This window comes from Symphodus melops (genome assembly GCF_947650265.1).
Source record: "Symphodus melops genome assembly, chromosome: 20".
Lineage (NCBI taxonomy): Eukaryota > Metazoa > Chordata > Actinopteri > Labriformes > Labridae > Symphodus > Symphodus melops.
Window position 1 is genome coordinate 7,224,315 of NC_136710.1, and position 11,636 is coordinate 7,235,950.

Genomic DNA, 11,636 nt, shown 5'->3' on the forward strand with positions numbered 1-11,636 from the left:
TACTCCCACAGCATCTGCTCAGAAAAGTGGTCACATTACTAACAGCAACATTCAGCCCAAAGGGAAAGTAGCAGCTCATAAATTTCCATCTACCTTTTTTATATATGTAGTGGGTCAAGAGGGCCTGCACCCCCTGGGGGAAAGCAGGACAGCTCACAATTCAACATGAAACATAACTCATGCTATGCTACGTGGGGAGAAAGTTCATGCCATACATAAATTTAGGGTCATATGTTACACTTCCAGTAGGGGTCATGTTTGATAATAGCCCAATTGCAATTCAGGGCTTGAAAGCCTTATCTTTAAAAGTTTTCTGCAGAGCAGCGCACAGCTCCTAGCCTCCCTCTGTAAGCGGTTCACGTACCTTGTTTGTTTTATCTATCGCCATTCAGCTATTTGAGTTTGACACTAGGTTCATGACCACTTCAATTCACCTCCCGGTATCTGATGATTCCGTCGCTCACACTGCCTCTAATGTATTCTGAGGAGAGACAGGATACGTGGTGGGGAAAAGACACACATCCCATCTGATTGCAAAGTCTTTCTTGACTAATCACAGACATAACAGACTTTATTAAAGGATGCTTTCCATCTTGCTGGTGTGATTAATCAGAAACGGACTGTTGTTAACAGAAAGTCAGCGCAGGTCATTGGAGGACTCATAAAATCATGTTTTTATTCTATTGATGACACCAGACTTCCAGTGTAATGGGGTGATGTTTTTGTAAATTACAGTTGGGAGAGAGACACTGATTTGTTACAAAGGAAGATGGACACAAGAGAGATTTAATGACGAAATGTGCCGTCTTGCCACAAGCATTTCAGCGTTTTGCGCGGATGCCTCAACCACTTATACGAGGTAAAGCTACTATACCTGAAGGACGGAGGGGGCAGGAGGAGAAGAAAAATTGAGAGAATGAAATAAATTCCTATTTAAAAATAGCCTCTCAGCATGGCATGGAAGGATTTGAAGATATTATCCTCAAAGGCAGCTGTGAGTGAGGCCGGAAGAAGGGACGGCTGTCTGCAGTGAAATATGAAAGGCACATACTCCCTGACAGCCTATGGCTTTTCCTGATACTGCCAACACCAGCCCACTGCAGTGATCCATAGACTCTTTGTGGAGACTTGTGATATAAATGCTGAGGGCGAGATGTTGAAGATCCTCCGCTCGCTGCCGCCCTACCCTCCCTCGTCATCCTTTGCCATCGCCTCGACGCCGCATGGGGGGAATTTGTTATGTTCCCTCTCGTACGCCTGCCTCGGAAATATCAGGACAGCAGACGGGGGACAAGTCAACTGACTTGTCCTTGTCCCTTTTCAATTTGACAAGGCAAGCAGCCTTGGGGACTCTCCAGTCTATTTTCAAATTGACCATTTATAATCAGTTTTCTAAAGGAGAGAGAGAAGAGGTGTCAAGAGGAGTCGAGCCAGCTGTGTTGTTGTGCAAGGTAGAGAGCTGGGGGTTGGGAGATGATAATACAGCGGCCTGTTGTCAGATGTGTCAGCAGGTAAGATGAATGAAGAATAGGGAGTTGAAGCATAAAAGGAAATGCACGATGGGGAATTGACCTCTATTCAAAACAGAAGAGCAGGGAAAAAAAGAGAAAAAAGCGAAGAAATCTATATCCCCTAGAAAATAAACATATACAGCCTCACATTGAAATATGTTCCACCTCCCAATGAACCCAAATTGAAGGAGAAAGTTGTGTTGACGGTCTCTGGAACCTTCAAGAACGAAGAGGCACCCGTTGTCCATTTTTTTTTTTTGACGCCAACGTGGCCGCATATATCAGCACCTGCAAGGTCAGGCCGACTCGGGCGTGGCAAGCATGGCGAGGGCCCCAGCCCGGGAGGCGTTACAGCATTCTGTCACACTGCTTGCTCCACCGCCGCCACACGATGACATTTCCACAAGATGGCTCTTCTGAATTATGCGGCCCAGCGGAAGGGTAAGAAGGGAAAGGGGAGGAAAAAAAGCTCATTTTCTGGGTGTCTGCTTCCGACCTGAAACCGCCACTTGTTTTCATCAGCGCCTTTTACCGCTTATGCAAAACGGCACGCAGGGTAATAGGGGAACAATCAAGCCGGCCTGCTGCTCCCGTTCTCTCTCTTTCCTGGGTGGAACGACACAGTGTCACCTCTACACCGGCCCCCATCCTCTCCAAATTAATCCCAATTTGGCCATCAAGCACAGAGCCGTCTGAAGGGGCATGCGGCAAGTAATTGACATTCTCAGGTGCATGAGTTTTGTTTATGTAGTAACGCTGAGCCAAGGCCTTTCACCATGGATGACAGCGAACCCGGTTTGCATACACCACTTGATTCGGGAGCCCTGCATGAGTGACTGCTCAGCAGCCCGTGGCCCTGTGGCATTTCAGCAGAGGACATTTCAGTAAAGATCGCCTCAGGTGTCAAGCAGCTTGGAAGGTGCAGGCGGCAGCGGGAGGTCGTTTGTCCCGCGCATTGATTCCAGCATGACCCCATCAAGATCTCTAACTATTGATCCATCCCCCAAGACCCCTGGACAATGCCCATGCCACACTTGGGAATTAGAGCTCAATGTGTCCTCTCCTTAGACAAAAGGATGGCAAATTTTCAATAGGACATCACACATCACTATATGAAATAGGCCACTTACCTCTATAAGGTCATTTCAGTGATATGGAGAGTCCATTTTGGTTATTGGTATTCCATGAATGCTGGAAGTTTATAGACATGAAAGCATAGTGAGAGTGGAGAATGTCTGTAAGCCATTACATGTGGGCTTTGTGTGTGTGTGTGTGTGTGTGTTGTTGCTGCTCATTCATGGAATACCCTTTCCTTAATGCTTTCCTAGGCAGATCTCCCATGCCTTTTAGCATGTCACCCGGCCATGAATCACCATTACAGCACCTACATTTTTACCTGGGCACCTCTGAGGCTTTTTCATTAGGGTAAAAGGGACCCTGGGCAGGGTTGTATATGGGGGTTGGCTGTGTTTGTAAAAGGGAGGGTCAGGGATTTGGGTTGGGTGGGTTAATTACAATAACAAAGGGGGCGGCCAAAAAAAAAAGGAGCACACTCTATGGCAAGGCTGAGTTGCTCTCATTTGTTTCAATAAGGTAAATTGATTCCAATGTCCTCTGGTGCCATTTGCATCGCATCCATTTAGTGCACACCCTCTCATCCCGCTCCACTCCAACCCCTCACCAACACCTCCTCCTCCTCCTCCTCCCCCCTTCCATTCACTTCACATGTGGAGGGCAAGACAACATTGATGCTGATGCATCGATCTTCTTCGACAGCAGACACATGAGAACACTCACACATGTACATAAGTATTTTTAGCATACAGGTGCTGGTTTATGTATGTGCTGTACATATTTGTTACTTTAAGTTTAAAAAGTTCTTAAGACGCTGATATCTGTCAAATTGGAGCAGTTATTTCTTAAACATTGAAGGTAAGATATGATAGTCCTTTATTCGTCTCACAACAGAGAAATGTACAGTGTTACAAAGCAGGATAGCCAGAAGAAAAAGCACACAGTGCAAAATATTTTTTTTTTTTATATATATTTTTTTTTTAAAAGAGCCAGTAACATGGCTACAGTCGTTATTTACAGATGTAAGTCTGTATAAACAAAACACTACCGTGCACACAGTGCATATAACGATGAATATGTCATGGCACAAATAGTCCCATAAATTATTATTGCAATGCAAAAGAAAACAGGTAGCAATTATATAATTTTACACTATTATTGAAGAAAAGTCAGGAGTAAATAGTCTGTTTTTTGGGTGTTTATTTTTAACATATCTTCCTCCAAGAGCCCAACAACAAGATTTTACTTGATCTTAACACATACTACTTTTATCAAAGATACAATACTGGGTTACGGAAAATGGGATGCGCTAAATTGAACCTTAATAAAATCATAATAATAAAGTTGAATTTCATCCCAGCTGCCTTTGTTTTACTACATAAAAGACTGAAGGCTTTCCTGTGACTATAATGAAGCACAGGTAGACTTAGTCAGATTCAGTCACAACTTCAGCTTTGACTGACATATTTGCTTCTTAACAAGCCTCACTTGTTTTCTCCCGTCTTATATGTCAAAAATGTGTCAATTCTACTTAACATTGCAATTTTCTGTTTTGTAATCTTGAACCTCGTTATCCCTTTGAAAGCACTGGTGTAATTTACCCAACATGAAACGGATACTTTCAACTATAAATACAATTTACATTCCCTCACGTTCAGTGCTACAATTTCCCCAAATAAATCTCTAGTAAATCATCCTTATTTTAGTCGTAGTTTTTAGTCATACTTTTTCATGCATTTATTATGACAGCTCTTCAAGTCTGTCAATTGTCAGAGAAGGGAATTTTGTTGAAGTCAACCCTTTGAGTTGTGTTACAACAAGCTGTAGCTTTCTTTACATTTAATCATTTCCTTTAGTGAGAACTTTAAGACATATTTCAAAGTGTGATAGTTTCAAGCTTCCCAATTGTACTGCAACTGAAAAGTCACCTGAATACAATTACGTCGGGACATTGGGCCATAATTTCAAGGTAAAGAGACAAATTTGATAACCCATTTGCTATAGTTTTTATTACAACCCGGAACACTGCAGCGCAACATAAAGATCCAATTGAGCTATCCAAACCCATCAATTTCACCAACAATAACAACCCAATAGTGCCTGTATTGCCCACAGGCAGGATCAGTGAATACGTAACTGCTTACACTAGCCTCGAACCTAGCTCTCAGTCTGGGTAACCTCCAACTTTGTCGGTCCACTTGCGACGGACCCCTTTTTTGGATACAACACACTCTTTGGAGTTAACAGACGCACACTCCCAATACACTCTTCAATCATCAGTCAGCGTCAGGGAAGATAGCAGCGGGTGTCAGGCAGATGAGTGACGACTGTGCCCTGTTACCTGAACGTCTGCATGACAATAGGCCTGTGGGCTGAGATAGAGACAAAATCTACTGCTCTGCTCTGCCCCACACACACACACACACACACACACACACACACACACACACACACACACACACACACACACACACACACACACACACACACACACACACACACACACACACACACACACACACACACACACACACACACACACGCGTGACACAACACGCCAGCTGATCCTCTTTGTGCTCCACAATTAGCTGTCAACTGGAGACATGTAAAAGATGTGCTGCACAATCAGACCAAGCTAGTTGCACATAGCCAAAATGTATGGTTATGTGCACAAGTCTTCCATAAAAGTATTCCTATTTAAAGCAATTTTCTGACAGAAGGTGTGATCACAAGCATAGCATAGCCACAATACTGTATTCATTGATCCAAAGTAGAAATCCTGCTCCCGTACAGATGCATCTAAAAAAGGTGAATTTTGATGATTCTGGATTAGTTTATGAAAAAAAACAAAAAAACAACAGTATTGTGAAATATTAGAATAATAATAAGACCAATCCAAAAACGTATTTATGTGAAATTATGACCATATAAAAAGGAGGTTAATTTATGCACGCAATACTTGGTCTGGGCTCCTTTTGCACAAATCACTGCTTCACTAGTGTGGCGTGGCACGGAGGCAGTCAGTCTGTGGCACTGTTGAGGTGTCATGGAAGATTGTCGATGGGGTTCAGGTCAGGTGAGTTGGCAGTCAAATAAAGTACAGTAGTACCAAGGTCAGCAAACCAGTAATTGGTAGTGTTGTATGGTAGTGGTTCATTAAAGCAGTTTGAGCGAAATATCTTTCACTAATTTCTTCAAGACTTTACACTCCAAAGGGCTTATTCCTCACTTTAACCTACCTTCAAAATATATAGAACGCAGAGAGAAAATTGCTACCCAAAGTATCCTAAACACCTACTTGAATCAGCAACAAGCAAATCCTATTAAATCCTGTTAATTGGGCCTCATTCAAGCAAATCCTGACTGCTCGCGAACAATATAAAAATATAGATTTTAATGACTTCAGGGAGGCGTAAAGACCTTGCATATTAGACTCATCAATAGCTTTTACCCTGTGCATGCTAAAAGTGTTGGGATGGTTGCAAGCCAGGAGGGTGCACTTTTCTTCTAAACCGACTTTTGCAGGTTTACAAAAGCAGTTGCAAGCTCAAACTTGCACTGGTACACAAAAACAGTCACTCAAACATTCACAGTCATGGAACAGCACAAGATTTATAACAATAAAAGTCGAACAAAAAGAAATTGAAACGCACCAACCATTTTGCGAGCAGCCTTGAACTCTGCCTGATCTGCTTTTTGTTACCTCGAGCACTTTGGCAAAACAAAAAACGGCTCCAGCCCAAACACTTGAAAAGGCTTACTGCTCATGTCGTGTGTTTCTGTCGAGTCGAGACAAACCATCACAGTGAAGACTGCGAGAGAAATAACTGAAAAATCTTGATCCAATTTGGATCACAGGTTATCTAAGTGCTGAAGTTTAAATACGTATTTTTATAATACCTGCAGGTAATTGTAAAATACTCCCAACAAACCCCCCTGCAAGGAGATTGCGTTGCATCTGGAAACACTGAGCACAACAAAGAGTCACAAGTTTGGACACTAAAGGATGATGATTATGTTAATCCAACAATGCCAAAGCTCCATTGTATGTCAGATTTTTTTTTTTGTTGCAAACTCATGACCTTATTAACCTTCTTAATCCTCAACTGGGTTTTAATGATAAGGGGCTTATACACACACACACACACGCACCAAAACACTTCCACTTTGATGCTCAGCAAACTCTTTAGGAGCCATATTCACCTGTTCTATCCTGCACACCTGAGGTTCTCTTCATAATATCAGCAGAGGCCCTTGAGTCATGCGAGACAATTAACACTCTCCCTTAGATCAACATCGGAAGGAAAAAAAAAAAAAAAAAAAGGTTGATGGCGGCATTTGGAGCAGAGGTCCTTACCAGTGTAGGCACATGAGAAAGCAGGTTTGATTGGTATTAAGTGGTGAGATTAAAAAGTCGTCTCATAAGTCAGGTCAGCTGGTGTTCATTTGAATGCATTACCAGGGTCCGAGGCTAGATAATTCTCTCATTAGCGCCACTCAAACCCTGAGTGACAACACGGGTGAGAAGGGAGCATGTCGTACAACACTTAGAGTTAATTAGTCCACGCGCACTGTTGCTCTGCGCCCTATCTGTCCGCTCTCTCTTGAAATGGCCTGAACCTAAGGCGCCTGCAGTTAATCAAAGATGAGCTGCAGAGTTTCTCCAAGGGAAGAACCACTTGTTGTTTCACGAAAATACCTGAAAGGCTGTTTTTTTTTTGGTGGGGTTTTTTTCCCCCCCATCAAAACTCCAAGAAAGTTGATCACACAAAACTGCAAATGGGTACAAATGCATGGCATGGCATGGCATGTATTGCACATTGAAAGTCACAAAACCGAACACCGTACCTATTATCTTTTTACACTATGGATTCTTATGTCTTAACCAGCATTGGGTACTATTACGCCTCGTTCACGTTGCACTTCCAAATCTGATTTTTAGCACATCCAGATTGTATGTAGTTTGTTCTTTTTGCCAGGCTGGACACAAAAAGCCGTATGAGATCTGATTTTCCTCATAAGGAGGTGGTTTCGAATGTGATTCAAATCTGATTCCTCCAGATACGACTCAATCTGAACGCCTTAATGTGTCTTGTGCATCATATTGCAACGCAACAACATCGACAACGACGACGTAGGTCTAGTGAGCCGGAAATAAATTTTAGGTCAAGCATGCGGACAGACTCCTCCGCAAGATTGTTGGCATCAGAAATAATCGCACTTCTCTGTTATCCATTTTGCTGTTGTATTTCCTGGGCGTAACCTGTTACCGTAGAAATCAATATGAATCAGACCATGTTAATACAGACGGGCGGTTCAGATCTGGTCACTTGCAATTTGTAAATTGGACGTTCTGTCAGTTAGATCGGATTCTGATGGGATTTGAGGGAAAGTTTGAATAAGAACACATTAGTCCTGTTTATGATTGCTAAGTAACTGCAAAAAAAAAAAAAAAAAAAGGGTATACCACTCTCTCCTTCCAACATGTTCTGTCTCTCTTCAGCTCTTCTATCTGATAAAGGGCAAAACAAGACCCCAAAGTAATGATTATTATTCATTGTTTTTTCGTTTTACTTGCAGAAGAATTGGAAAGGGTTCTCAGCTTGGTGTTCCTCCACGTTCTTGAAGTTGAAAGCAAAGAACGAATATGAAACAACAGTGGGCGATCTCAAAGAGTATGATAATCCTCGGGAATAGGTTGCTTGGTTTTGTGTTTCTGCGACTTGAAAGTAAGCACACTGTCGTTCACATGGTAAATAAACCCTCCTCTGATTCTTGTAATTCATATTTCACTGCTCCAATCAATTGAGCTGCCCTCGGCCATGGCAACTGCTGGCAATTCTTTCTTCGTCTGTCCCATTTTTTTTTTTACGCTCCTGCATTTTACAAACCTAAGCATTTAACCTGTTGAGTTATACTGTTGCTAATGCTCGTGACGCAAAACAGTAAACCATAAATCAGGCTGTATAAAACCAGAATTGACCCTGGAGTAGAATATGAAGTGTAAGTCGCCTCCTGTTTTTTCTTCCTCATGGTCAACCAGAGAAGACCCACAGCTCACCATTTTTCTGTCTCCAAAGTTTTTCAGGAGATTCAAAGCAGATTAATTCGTCTCTCCTTCTTTGTCCATGACACTGTGTTTGCATATTGGGAGCATGAGGTTATATCCACGTCATTAGTCTCTCTCTGTTCTTGGAATCAGACTTTGTCACGACACCGCCATCACAGTTAAACTCACTCCGGATCTAAAGGTTCCATAAAGTGTCTCTTTTTCCTTTTTCTCGTTCTATGTTCACTCACTCGCTACTTCTGCTGTTCCCATGAGAGCCGCCACCCGGCCCATTGGCCACCACACACGCGCACACACACACACACACGCACAGGGGTTTCTCTCTCTATGCTGCCACCACTGCTGGGCTTACCCACCACACTCGCACACAGTCCTGAATACCAATCTCTGCATGTGTCCCCCCCCCCCCCCCCCCCCCCCCCCCCCCCTCCAAACCGAGCACATAGGGTTAGCTGAATATTCTAGGAGCTTTCAATTTTTCAGGCAGGTCTGCGAACCCCCCTTACATCACGCGGCGCCATCACACTCAAGGGAGTACGATTTTCAACAGTCGTTAGCGGGGTCATCTGCAGTCCCTGAGGGAGGGACTTGAAAGAAAAAGATTTGAATTGCCTTTTCTCTCTTTTTATTCTCTTTTCATCTCCCCTGCTTTGGCTCTCTGTATGGGTCTGTCATAATTCCACTTCTCTGTCTTCAAGGCCTCACAATATTCATCCCCCCCCCCCCCTCAATCTTGTCTCCGCCACCAAATTCGTCAATCAAAGACGAGGTCTTCCAAAGTGCTTTTTATAGCGCCGATGTCACGCGTCTTACGCCACTGTCAAAAGTGGTGACAGAGCCGCTGGTTATGCCACGGTAAGGCGTTTATCCACTTGTAAAAATGTACTGTAGTGGATCAAATACAGGATGTGAGGAAAATGGCTTCCAGCTGAAAGAGAAGAAGAGAAGGAGGGGGTGGTGGGGAAATGAGAAAACATTTCTTCTTCTAACTCTTTTAGACTAATATGAATTCCCAGTGAAATGTCTGGCGAAGTAGGTCAATGGGATTTAGAAAGTTTGTGCTGTTTTTCTCTCCCCCCCCCCCCCGTTCCCCTCCGTCTCTCACTCCTCTTACTCTCTTGTCAATGGAAAATGAGCAATGCGATTAGGAGAGAGGAAGATGATGAGCTACTGAGTGAAAGACGAAGAAGAAGAAGAAGAAAAAAAGGCAGGCAGAGGGGTGGTTTGGGCCTCTCGCAGGTCCCTCACCAGCTGACGGAGTCACCCAAACAAAGAGAGAGGGAGAGGAAAGGGAAGAGAGATTTGTATCTGCGCTCGAGAGGAAAGGAGTGGCTGATGTCTCTTCATCTTGATATTGAAGCAACAATCTAATTATACAGTTACTCCGGGGAATATGCATATGAGGGTAATCAGTAAATAGAAAAAGGTAATTATTTGCCACAAGTCATACCCTCTGCACCTGTAAGCACTGCACCGATACACGAGATTGTGCTTCCCCACCCGCAAATCACAATGAAGATCAGCATCTCAATGATTTAGCTCATTTATAAATGAATCTCCCAGTTATTGAATATTTCCGTGCCTGTCAAAACGTAATGAGTAAAAGTTTGGTCAAATACAAATAGGCCTCTCTGGGTAATTTGCCAGCATGTTCCTCGGGGGTAAATCTCCACCAGCGAATGTGATTGAATGTTACAATTAAACGTGCTAATTCATTGTCAAAAGCAACTTATCTATACACATGATATATTTGGTGCCTAATTGGAAAGCACATTTGGAAATGGTTTCTTCTGTGGCTTTCTACATCGCGGCTCTAATCGGAATACATGCGGTCTGCTGTAATGAATCAGAGTTGGAACATTCGTAGTTGGGCTATTAAAGAGACTTGAGGACTGAATTATTTAAATTCTAATTAATGTTTTAAGCTTTCCAACCTGCAATAGGGACGTATTATTCCTTATTATCCCTCATTTCAACATACTCTAAGTGCAGAGTAATTTATAGCTCATATTTCATTCAATCAATTCAGCAGCAGCAGGAGCAGCAGCAGCGGTGGTTCTTTCACCCATGCAGCTACCTCCAGTCAGTGAACGAGGAGGATGGAGCCCCATCAATACTGGGAGACAGTCGAAGGAATTACTAATCAACTCCCATCGCTGCTCTGAGGAATCATGGGAAAAAGGATTCAAACCCTTAAGAGTTATGAAGTTGACTCAAATATAGCAGGAGAATTTTTGAGTTGCTTCTCTGTACAGCCACGTGGGATAGAATTTTTAACACCTTGCCTTTAAAAAAAAAAAAAAAAAAAAAAAAAAAAAACAAATCCTTTTCTCACCAGTGTCTCCATGTGACAAGTTGCATCTGTTATGTAAATGCTCACAAGCAGCTTCTGACAGAGCCACAGATATTAGACAAACTTCATTAGCGTCGAAATGGCGTGAGATACGGCTCGTCTTTGCGTTCAAAGCAGCCTGCAAAGCAGTTCTAATGCGAGTGGCGGTGGCATTATTCATGTTTCCACAATAGCTTGTTATTCATCATAAGACAAAAGAGAATCTCACTCGGCTTGACATAGATGGAGGAGGGCCACGAGGGTATTACTCACATCTGTTGAAAACGGTATGCACGGCCAACTGGATGTCACGATACTCCATGCTTATTAATGCAAACAAAGTCTCCTAACACTGAATATAAATGACATTTTCCTTCACATGCAAGCATAAATATTAATTGTCTTCAATCTGTGATGTATTGTGGTAAGGGAGCTGCTTTAGTTGTTTATTGTTAAACCAACAGGAGGCTTTTTATTAATCTAAGCAGCACATCTCATGGCACCATATTGTGAAGTGCATACTGAACTGTGGATGTCAGATTTGTAGTTCCCTTTAGTCCCACAAGGTGGCACTGTAGGCTTAAAAACAGTTATACGTTCAGCTGAGTTTGTGGGGTTCTATTAACTTAAAGGATCAATATTAAACAGC

At 42.8% G+C, this 11,636-nt stretch overlaps 1 protein-coding gene across 1 annotated transcript in view; it reads left to right on the plus strand.

Moving 5' to 3' along the window:
* Positions 1-11,636, plus strand: part of adgra3 (adhesion G protein-coupled receptor A3) — a 124,789-nt gene that overhangs the window by 79,291 nt on the left and 33,862 nt on the right. The window lies entirely within an intron of this gene.